This window comes from Bos indicus x Bos taurus, chromosome 7, assembly GCF_003369695.1.
Source record: "Bos indicus x Bos taurus breed Angus x Brahman F1 hybrid chromosome 7, Bos_hybrid_MaternalHap_v2.0, whole genome shotgun sequence".
NCBI classification, from domain to species: Eukaryota; Metazoa; Chordata; class Mammalia; order Artiodactyla; family Bovidae; genus Bos; species Bos indicus x Bos taurus.
In genome coordinates, this window is record NC_040082.1 from 58,932,511 (window position 1) to 58,944,322 (window position 11,812).

Sequence of the window (11,812 nt, forward strand, 5' to 3'; positions counted from 1 at the left end):
TCTAGTCTTTCCCATTCTGTTGTTTCCCTCTATTTCTTTGCATTGATCACTGAGGAAGGCTTTCTTATCTCTTCTTGCTATTCTTTGGAACTCTGCATTCAGATGCTTATATCTTTCCTTTTCTCCTTTGCTTTTCGCTTCTCTTCTTTTCACAGCTATTTGTAAGGCCTCCCCAGACAGCCATTTTGCTTTTTTGCATTTCTTTTCCAGGGGGATGGTCTTGATCCCTGTCTCCTGGACAATGTCATGAACCTCATTCCATAGCTCATCAGGCACTCTATCTATCAGATCTAGGCCCTTAAATCTATTTCTCACTTCCACTGTATAATCATAAGGGATTTGATTTAGGTCATACCTGAATGGTCTAGTGGTTTTCCCTACTTTCTTCAATTTAAGTCTGAATTTAGCAATAAGGAGTTCATGGTCTGAGCCACAGTCAGCTCCTGATCTTGTTTTTGCTGACTGTATAGAGCTTCTCCATCTTTGGCTGCAAAGAATATAATCAATCTGATTTCGGTGTTGACCATCTGGTGATGTCCATGTATAGAGTCTTCTCTTGTGTTGTTGGAAGAGGGTGTTTGCTATGACCAGTGCATTTTCTTGGCAAAACTCTATTTGTCTTTGCCCTGCTTCATTCTGTATTCCAAGGCCAAATTTGCCTGTTACTTCAGGTGTTTCTTGACTTCCTACTTTTGCATTCCAGTCCCCTATAATGAAAAGGACATCTTTTTTGGGCATTAATTCTAAAAGGTCTTGTAGGTCTTCATAGAATCATTCAACTTCAGCTTCTTCAGCGTTACTGGTTGGGGCATAGACTTGGATTACTGTGATATTGAATGGTTTGCCTTGGAAATGAACAGAGATCATTCTGTCGTTTTTGAGATTGCATCCAAGTACTGCATTTCGGACTCTTTTGTTGACCATGATGGCTACTTCATTTCTTCTGAGGGATTCCTGCCTGCAGTTGTAGATATAATGGTCATCTGAGTTAAATTCACCCATTCCAGTCCATTTCAGTTCGCTGATTCCTAGAATGTTGACATTCACTCTTGCCATCTCTTGTTTGACCACTTCCAATTTGCCTTGATTCATGGACCTGACATTCCAGGTTCCTATGCAACATTGCTCTTTACAGTATTGGACCTTGCTTCTATCACCAGTCACATCCACAGCTGGGTATTCTTTTTGCTTTGGCTCCATCCCTTCATTCTCTGGAGTAATTTCTCCACTGATCTCCAGTAGCATATTGGGCACCTACTGACCTGGGGAGTTTCTGTTTCAGTATCCTATCATTTTGCCTTTTCATACTGTTCATGGGGTTCTCAAGGCAAGAATACTGAAGTGGTTTGCCATTCCCTTCTCCAGTGAACCACATTCTGTCAGATCTCTCCACCATGACCCACCCATCTTGGGTTGCCCCACGGGCATGGCTTAGTTTCATTGAGTTAGACAAGGCTGTGGTCCTAGTGTGATTCGATTGACTAGTTTTCTGTGAGTATGGTTTCATTGTGTCTGCCCTCTGATGCCCTCTTGCAACACCTACCGTCTTACTTGGGTTTCTCTTAACCTTGGGTGTGGGGTATCTCTTCACGGCTGCTCCAGCAAAGTGCAGCCAATGCTCCTTACCTTGGACGAGGGGTATCTCCTCACCACCGCCCTTCCTGACCTTCAACGTGGGATAGCTCCTCTAGGCCCTCCAGCACAACATACCAAACGTTAATGGGAAACAAGTGCTTAGAGGGAAATTTACAACTGTAAGTTTAAAAAGAAGAATGATCTTAAATTAATAAACTCCTACCTTAAGACACTGAAGGGAAAAAAAGAAGAGCAAACTAAACCTAAATCAACCAGAAGAACACAAATAGTAAGATATAATAGATATTGATGAACTACAGTACAGGAAAAATAAAATATCAATAAAACTAAAAGATAGGTCTTTTAAAAGATCAATAAGATTGACAAACTTTAGCTAGATTGACAAAAAGAAAAGGAATAAAATTACTAGAATTGGAAATGAGAGAAAGAACATGACTACTGACCTTGTAGAAATAAGAATCATATATGATAAGGTTATATTGTGAACAAGTGTGACCAACAAATTAGATAATGTAGATGAAATGGAAAAATTCCTAGAAAGACACAAACTACCAAAATTGATTATAGAAAAAATATAAAAATCTGAATAGACCTATAACAGGTGAAGAGATTGAGTTAATCATAAAAAGAAAATAACTTCCCACAAGGAAAATCCCAGGACCAGATAGTAATTTAATAGAGGTTTTGCATCACATCTGCCAAAGAATAGAAAAAGAAGGAATATTTCTCAACTCATTCTATGAGACCACTGATAGTAAAAGCAGACAAGATATTATAAGAAAAAAAAGAACATATAGAGACTTCCCTGGTGGTCTAGTGACTAATAAGGCTCTTCGCTCCCAATGCAGGGAGCCTGGGTTTGACTGTGGTCATGGAACTAGATCCCACATGTCACAACTAAGAGTTTGCATGCAGCAGCCAAAGATTTCACCTGCCACAACAAAGATCAAAGATCCCACAAGCCTCAACTAAGATCCAGTGCAGCCAAATAAATAAACATTTTAAAAAACCTACTCATACCTCTTATGAATATAGACAAAAATACTCAACAAAATACTAGCACATTGAATCCAGCAAAATTTTGAAAAGATAAAGCATCATGACTAATGGTGATTTATCCCAGTAACGCAAGGTTGTTTCATCATCTGAAAATCTATTAGTGCGATACTCTAAATCAATAAAAGACAAAACCACATAATCATCTTAATAAACATTTTTCTTTTTTATTTTGGGCTATGGGAAGTCCAAACAATGGCACAGAAATCCAAACATAGCTACATGTTGAAGTCTTTCCCAAGTAAGAACATAAAATTTAAGATGCAGTAATGAGGGTTTTGTAAGTTGAGGAAAAGGAGGAGGAGTAAAAGTAAGGAATCAGTGGAAATTGAACAAGGTCCTGGAAGTGGAAGATGGGTAAGGGAAAAGTAGAAAAGATATGGAGGGGAATGTAATGGGCTTTTGTGGATCTACAAATAAGGCATTTCTAATTTTCTCATGATTTTAATTTGCTTTAAGCAATTATTATATCAGACAATTTTAAAGTCCAGTTTCAAGGTGGAAGAGTCCTCACAGAAATTAAATAAAGCACTCCACTGGGAAGTAGAAATATTATTTCCTTTGTGCCTCAAAATGTACAATCTAGTCCATATCAAAATTTCTCCAAAGTAATTATTATAATTCCAAATTATACCTGGTAAAACTGCACCAGTAAAAGACATAAGAACATAAATTAGCATACGGAGTTTCTACACTACCCATTTTGTTTCTGGGATAGATATTCTGATTATCTACAAACAGAAGTATAAAAAATGAAGGCTTTCTTTGTTAATTAAATTATATTATGAATTACCCCAAACTGAGAAAGATGTAAATGTTGCCTAAAGTTCTTCCTAAGTTCCTAAAATTTGTTGTTACCAGAATGAATTACTTGATGAAAACTAAGATATCTAACATGAATAAAGGTCTTCCCACATACCATGCATTCATAGAGTCTCCAGTATGAATTCACTGAAATTGAGTAATCTGATAGACACTATTTTGGGCTTTGCCACATATTTTATATTTATAGAATTTTCATCATTATGAATTCTCTTTTGCATTATCAGGATGTTTTCTTTGATTAAAGGCTTTCTCACATTCCGTATATTCATAATAATTCATACCAGTATAAACTCACCAACATGTGTTAAGGATTGAATTATATCTAAAAGCTTTCACACATTCCTTACACTCAAAGAGCTTCTTGCCAATATGAATATTATCAAGGAACCTGTTGATGCATGCTAATAGTTTTCCCATTTTAATTACATGCAGAGGATTTTTTGGCCAATATTACTCAACTGGTATTAAGTAAGTTGTTCATGCACAGTAAAGACTTTATTAAGTATTTTATAGTCATAAAGCTTCTCACAGTATGAGTTCTCTAACATATAGTAAGGACTGAATTAAGTCTAAATGTCTTTCCACATTTTTTAAAATTTGTATGCTATATTGGAGAATAGTTGACTTCCAATGTTGTGTATATACTTATATTCTTTTTGAAATTATTTTCCCATTTAGGTTATTACAGAATATTGAGTAGAGTTCCCTGCACTATACAGTAGATCCTTATTGCTTACCTATTTTTATTTTTTAGCATACCTATTTTAAATATAGTAGAGTGTATATGTCAATTCCAAACTCCCAATTTATCCTTCCCCTCCCACACCTTTCCCTTTTGGTAACCATAAGTTTGTTTTCTAAGTCTATGAGTCTTTGTTTTGCAAATAAGTTCATTCATATCATTTTTTTAGATTCTGCATATAAGCAATGTCATATTACATTTGTCTTTCTGTGTCTGACTAACTTAGTATGAAAATCTGCAGGTCCATCCATGTTGATGTAAATGGAATTATTTTACTCTTTTTACAGCTGAGTAATATTCCATTGGGGGCTTCCCTGATAGCTCAGTTGGTAAAGAATCTGCCTGCAATGCAGGACACCCTGGTTCAATTCCTGGGTCGGGAAGATCCACTGGAGAAGGGATAGGCTGCCCGCTCCACTGTTTGGAGACTTCCCTTGTGGCTCAGCTGGTAAAGAACCTGCCTGCAATGTGGGAGACCTGGGTTTGATTCCAGGGTTGGAAAGATCCCCTGGAGAAGGGAAAAGGTACCCACTCCAGTATTCTGGCCTGGAGAATTCAATGGAATTGCAGAGTTGGACATTACTGAGTGACTTTCACTTTAACTATTCCATTGTATATATGTACCATATCTTCTTTATCCATCAATCTGTTGATGAACATTTAGGTTGCTTCCACATCTTGGTTATTGTAAACAGTGCTAAAATGAATGTTGGGATGCATGTATGCTTTTGAAACACGTTTTTCTCCAGGTATATGCCCAGGAATAGGATTGATGGATCATATGCTAGGTCTATTTTTAGTTTTTTGAGGAACCTCCATACTGTTCTCCATAGTAGCTCTACCAATTTACATTCCCACCAACAGTGAAGGAGAGTCCCCTTTTCTCCACACCTTCTCTAGAATTTATTGTTTGTAGACTTTTTAATAATGGCCATTCTGATTCTTGTGAGGTTCTATCTGATTATAATTTTGGTTTGCCTCTCTCTAATAATTACTGATGCTGAGCATCTTTTCATTTCTTGGCCATCTGTATGTCTTCTCTGGAGAAATGTCTATTTAGATTTCCTGCCCATTTTTTTGATTGGGTTGTTTGGTTTTTTGATATTGAGCTGCATGAGCTGTTTGTAAATTTTGGAGATTAATCACTTGCCAGTCAACTGTTTGCAAATATTTTTTCCCATTCTGTGGGTTGTCTTTGCACATTTTAAAACCAATTTATTTTTAATGGAAGGATAATTGCTTTACAATATTGTGTTGGTTTCTGCCATACATCGGCATGTATCAGCTATAAGTATATATATATCCCCTCCCTCCTGAGCCTCCCTCCCATCTCCCACCCCATCCCACACCTCTAGGTTGTCACAGAGCCTCATTTTGAGTTCCCTGAGTCATATAGCAAATTCCCACTGGCTATCTATTTTACAAACAGTACAGTATATGTTTCCATGCTACTCTCTCAATTTGTCCTACCCTCTCCTCCCCTCCCCATGTCCATAAGTTTGTTTTGTATGTCTGCATCTCCACTGCTGCCCTGAAGATAAGTTCATTAGTACCATCGTTCTAGATTCCATATATATGCACTAATATATTTGTTTTTCTATTTCTGACTTACTTCACTCTGTATAATAGGCTCTAGGTTCACCCACCTCATTAGCACTGACTCAAATGCATTCCTTTTTCTGGCTGAGTAATGTTCCATTGTATGGACATTTAGGTTGATTACCTGTCTTAGCTATTGTATTAGTGCTGCAATGAACATTGGGGTACATGTATCTTTTTCATTATGGTTTTATCAGGGTATATGCCCAGTAATGGGATTTGGGGGTCATATGGTAGTTTTATTCCTAGTTTTCTAAGGAATCTCCATACTGTCTTCCATAGTGGCTGTATCAGTTTATATTCCCAGCAACAGTTTTACACATTTCTTATATTAATCAGATATCTCACCAGTATGAATTCTCTCATATTAAGTCACTTGTACAGACACAATAATGACATTCTCTCATTTCTTACATTCATACAAATTATCATCAGTATGAATTCTCTGACTTAAAGAGTGAACTCAATTCAGTCTAAAGTCCTTCTTTTATATTCCTGTGATTTCTCACCTGTATGAATTCTCTGATGTTGAATAACTTGTCCACACATAAAGGCTTTCCTTCACTCCTTACATTCATAAAATTTATCACCAGTATGAATTCTCTGCCTTGAGGAAAGAATGCAATCAAGTCTGTAGATCTTCCCACATTCTTTATATTCCTATGATTTTTCACCTGTATGAATATTCTAATGTGGACAAATTGTCCACACACAGGGAAGGCCTTATCACATTTCTAATATTCATAAAGCATCTCACCAGTGTGAATTCTCTAATACATGGTAAAGACTGCATTAAGTCTAAATATCCTTCCATATTTCTTACATTCATTGGTTTCTCATCAGTATAAATTACCAATGTTAAGTAATTTGTGTGCACATAAGAAAGGCTTCCCCACATTACTAATGGTCATAAAGTTTATCACCAGTATGAATTCTCTGGTTTACAAAAAGAACTCAGTTAGTTCTAAACTGTTGGGAGCCGGCGTGAGGACCTCCACCCATGGCAAAGGTCATGAGGAAGGAGGCTTGACATACACAGAGGCGGGATCAAGCCTCAGGAGTCCCCCTGGAAATTCTTGAGCATCTACCCCCATAACCAGAGCCTGCCTACTTTACTACTTTGTGCTCTCACCTACACCTCTGACTTTACAGGGGGCTGTCCCCCACCACCTCTTTCGGAGAAGGAGTTAACTTAGAGCTCCAGTTAATAAAAACTCCTGGGCGTGACAGGAGTGTTTTAACCTACAAACTCCTCTGAAGGTTCTCTAGCCTGCCTGACAGGCTTGTCCGGCCACATGTGATTGCTCACAGCCTCCCAACCATGAGAGGAACGAGACACTTTAAACCTTCTAAAAACAGATTCCTTAGAAAAGTTAGAAAACCATTAGTATAAGTATAGTGGGCTGATTAGAAATTGTATTGGTGAAGGGTTTTTCATTTGTTGAGCGAATGTTTGTTGTTAAGTCTCCATATCCCCTGCCCTTACACACATTAATGAATATATAGAAGAAATAAGTATTAACCTTTGATATTAATCACATTAGACCTTAGGCTAAGTAAATTCTTTCCTTAATTAAAACCCACTACACCCTCACCCTATAGGAATGTAACTTTATCTGGTACCTTCGGAAGGTGGAGTCTTTTTTAAGAATAATCACCCCTGGAGAAATAAGTGTCCTGGTTGACTGACCGCTGTCACAAGGAGAGGGTCATAAATTGTCAGCAGGCCCCCTGGCCAGAAGATGATGTAACACCCCTAAGACCTCTGTATACATTTGTATGAAGCACCTGACTTTGATAAAAGTCAGGACTGCTGACCCCGCGTAACTTTTACATAACATCTCAGTGTATAAAAGTAGACCATGGAAATAAAGAATTGGGATCAGTTTCTCGAAATACTGGTCTCCCCATGTCACTCTCTCTCTCAAACTCTGGCTGAGTCTCCACCTGGAACGTGGAACCCACCAAGCTTACTAATTTTGCCTGGGCTTCTAAGATCCAACTGGGGAGGCCTCAGTGTCTCCTCTCCTTTGGGAGAATGGAAGGACGCCTGCGGCCTACATAAGTGGTGCAAACTTCTTGTCTTGAAGTTTTATTGGTCTCCCGTGTAAATCAAGCTACTCAGCCTCTTTTCTCCACTGAATTTTCCTACTGAGCTATCCTCATTCTATTACTCTTTACATCTCTAATTAATATCTAATTGAAGCTATTGTATCCCGATCCTCGCCGACACCGTCCCCACTTTGAACTCCCTGGATCAGCCGGGGCTGGACCTCGGCACTAAACAACTTCATACATTCCTTATATTTACAAGATTTTCCATCAGTATGGATTCTCTGGTATTGACTATATTATCCACACAAATAATGGCTTTCTCATATTCTTCTTTTTATAATTTTATTTATTTATTTAGGCTGTGCTGGGTCTTCACTGCTGTGCAGGCTATTCTCTAGGTGTGTGGGCGCTACTCTCTAGTTTTGGTGCATGGGGTGCTCATTGTGGTGACTTCTCTTGTGGAGCACTGGCTCTAGGGCATGTAGGCTTCAGTGGTTGTGGTGAGTTGGCTAAGTAGTTGCAGATCCCAGGCTCTCGAACACAGTCTCTATAGTTATGGCACGTGGGCTTAGTTGCTCTGTGGCATGTGGGATCCTTCCAGACCAGGGATCAAACCCGTATCTCCTGCATTGGCAGGTGGACATTCCGCCACTGAACCACCAGGGAAACCTTCACATTCTTAACATTAGTAAATTTCTAACCAGTATGAATTCTCTATGGTATGGTAAGGACTGACTGACTTAAAATTAAACATCTTCTCACAGTCATTGTGTTTTCACCATTATGAGTTCCCTGATGTCTTTTTGTTTTGTTTTGCTTTGAGTTCCCTGATGGTGAGTAAACTGATATCTACTACTAAAGATTCCACATTCTTTCTGATTACATTATTTCCAATTAGAGCATGTTTTCTGTCAATTTTGATAAGGGTTGGATTTATGTTATTGATTAAACAGAATTTCTGTCTGAGTTATATGTTATAAAATGAGACAACATGATCATTTTTGTAGCTATTTTGTTGGTGCAGAAGTAATTGCAGTTTTCCATTGTTGAACTCTGCCATTTGATATTGGAATACATTCTTAAATGAATGTGGTTATGTTATACATCATTTTAACATGTGTTTCTCACTTTATGTTTTTTTGCTAATGATATATTGTTGTTGTTGAGTCGCTAAGTCATGCCCGACTTTGCAACCCCACGGACTGCAGCATACCAGGCTTCCCTGTCCTCCTTCACTATCTCCTGGAGTTTGCTCAAGTTCATGTCATTGAGTCAGTGATGCTATCTAACCACTTCACCCTCTGCCACCCACTTCTTGTTTTACCTTCAATCTTTCCAAGCATCAGGGTCTTTTCCAATGAGTTGGCTCCTCACATCTGGTGGCCAAAGAAAGTACTGGAGCTTCAAAATCAGCATGAGCCCTTCCAATGAATATTCATTTCATTTCCTATAGGATAGACTGGTTTGATCGCCTTGCTGTCCAAGGGACTCTTAAGAGTCTTCTCTAGCACCACAATTCGAAAGCATCAATTCTTCTGTGCTCAGCCTTCTTTACAGTCTAACACTCATATCTGTGCATGTCTACTGGACAGATTTGCTGACATATTGAGTGTAGCATTTTAACAGCATCATCTTTTAGGACTTGAAATAGCTCAACTGGAATTCCATCACCTTCAATAGTTTTGTTGGTAATAATGCTTTCTAAGGCCCACTTGACTTCACACTTGAGGATGTCTGGCTCTAGGTGAGTGACCACACCATTGTGATTATCCTGGTCATTAAGACCCTTTTTGTATAGTTCTTCTGTGTACTCTTGCCACCTCTTCTTAATATCTCCTGCCTGTTAGATCCTTACCGTTTCTGTCCTTTATCATGCCCATCCTTGCACAAATGTTCCCTTGATATCTCCAGTTTTCTTGAGGAGATCTCTAGTCTTTCCCATTATATTGTTTTCCTCTATTTCTTTGCACCGTTCATTGAAGAAGGGCTTCTTATCTCTCCTTGCTATTCTCTGGAACTCTGCATTCAGTTGGGAATGTCTTTCCTTTTTCCCTTACTCTTCACGTCTCTTCTTTCCTCAGCTGTTTGTAAAGCCTCCTCAGACAACCACTTTGCCTTCTTGCATTTCTTTTCCTTTGGGATGGTTTTGGTCACTGCCTTTTGTGCAATGTTACAAACTTCTATCCATAGTTCTTCAGGCACTCTGTCTACCAGATCTAATCCCTTGAATTTACTTCTCACCTCCACTGTATAATTATAAAGGATTTGTTTTAGGCATATCTGAATGACCTAGTGGTTTGTCTCCACTTTCTTCAGTTTAAGCCTAAATTTTGCAATAAGAAGTTGATGATCTGAGCCATAGTCAGCTCCAGGCCTTGTTTTTACTGATTGTATAGAGCATCTCCATCTTTGGCTGCAAAGACTATAATCAATATGATTTCAATATTGACCATTTAGTGATGTCCAGGTATACAGTCATCTCTTGTGTTGTTGGAAAAGGGTGTTTGCTATGACCAGTGCATTCTCCTGTCAAAACTCTGTTAGCTTTTGCTCTGCTTCACTTTGTATTCCAAGGCAAAACTTGGCTGTTACTCCAAGTATCTCCTGACTTCTTACTTTTGCATTCCAAAATAGATATAGCTACAATAATTTCCTAATGGACACACAATATAAAAATATGTAAATCATAACATCAAAAATATAAAATGTGTGGAGCAGAGTAAAAAGGTAGTTTTTGCATGTAATCAAATTTAAGTTGTTATCAGCTTAAAATAAATTGTTATATCTATGTTTCAAGTAAGCCACAGGATAACTACAAAAAGACAAAAATCTATAGTAGATACAGAAAAGATAAAGAAAATGTAATGAAAGTACAATTGATCCTTGAACAACACAGATTTGAATTGTGCAGGTCCATTTATTCACAGATTTTTTTTTCTAAAGTAAATACTACAGTACTACACAATCTGCAGTTGACAAATCCTAGGATATGGAACTGAAGATACAGACAGATATGGTGGAACTGCATATACAGAAGGCCAGTCATAAGTTATATGTGGATTTTTGACTGCATGGGGTGTTGTCACCACAAACCACTGTGTTGTTCAACTGAATACCACTAACATGGAAAACCATCAATTCACAAACAATGATAACAACAAAGGAAGAAAAGAACAAAGAACTACAATATGGCTAGGAAACAATTAACAAGATGGGAATAATAAGTCCTTGTTCCAGAAAACATCTATTTCTGCTTTATTGACTATGCCAAAGCCTTTGACTCTGTGGATCACAATAAACCATGGAAAATTCTTCAAGAGATGGGAATACCAGACCACCTGACCTGCCTCTTGAGAAACCTATATGCAGGTCAGGAAGCAACAGTTAGAACTGGACATGGAACAACAGACTGGTTCCAAATAGGAAAAGGAGTACGTCAAGGCTGTATATTGTCACCCTGCTTATTTAACTTATATGCAGAGTACATCATGAGAAATGCTGGGCTGGAAGAAACACAAGCTGGAATCAAGATTGCCAGGAGAAATATCAATAACCTCAGATATGCAGATGATACCACCCTTATGGCAGAAAGTGAAGAGGAACTAAAAAGCTCCTTGATGAAAGTGAAAGAGGAGAGTAAAAAAGTTGGCTTAAAGCTCAACATTCAGAAAACGAAGATCATGGTATCCGGTCTCATCACTTCATGAGAAATAAATGGGGAAACAGTGGAAACAGTGTCAGACTTTATTTTGGGGGGCTCCAAAATCACTGCAGATGGTGACTGCAGCCATGAAATTAAAAGACGCTTACTCCTTGGAAGAAAAGTTATGAGCAACCTAGATAGCATATTCAAAAGCACAGACATTACTTTGCCAACAAAGGTCCGTCTAGTCAAAGCTATGGTTTTTCCAGTGGTCATGTATGGATATGAGAGTTAGA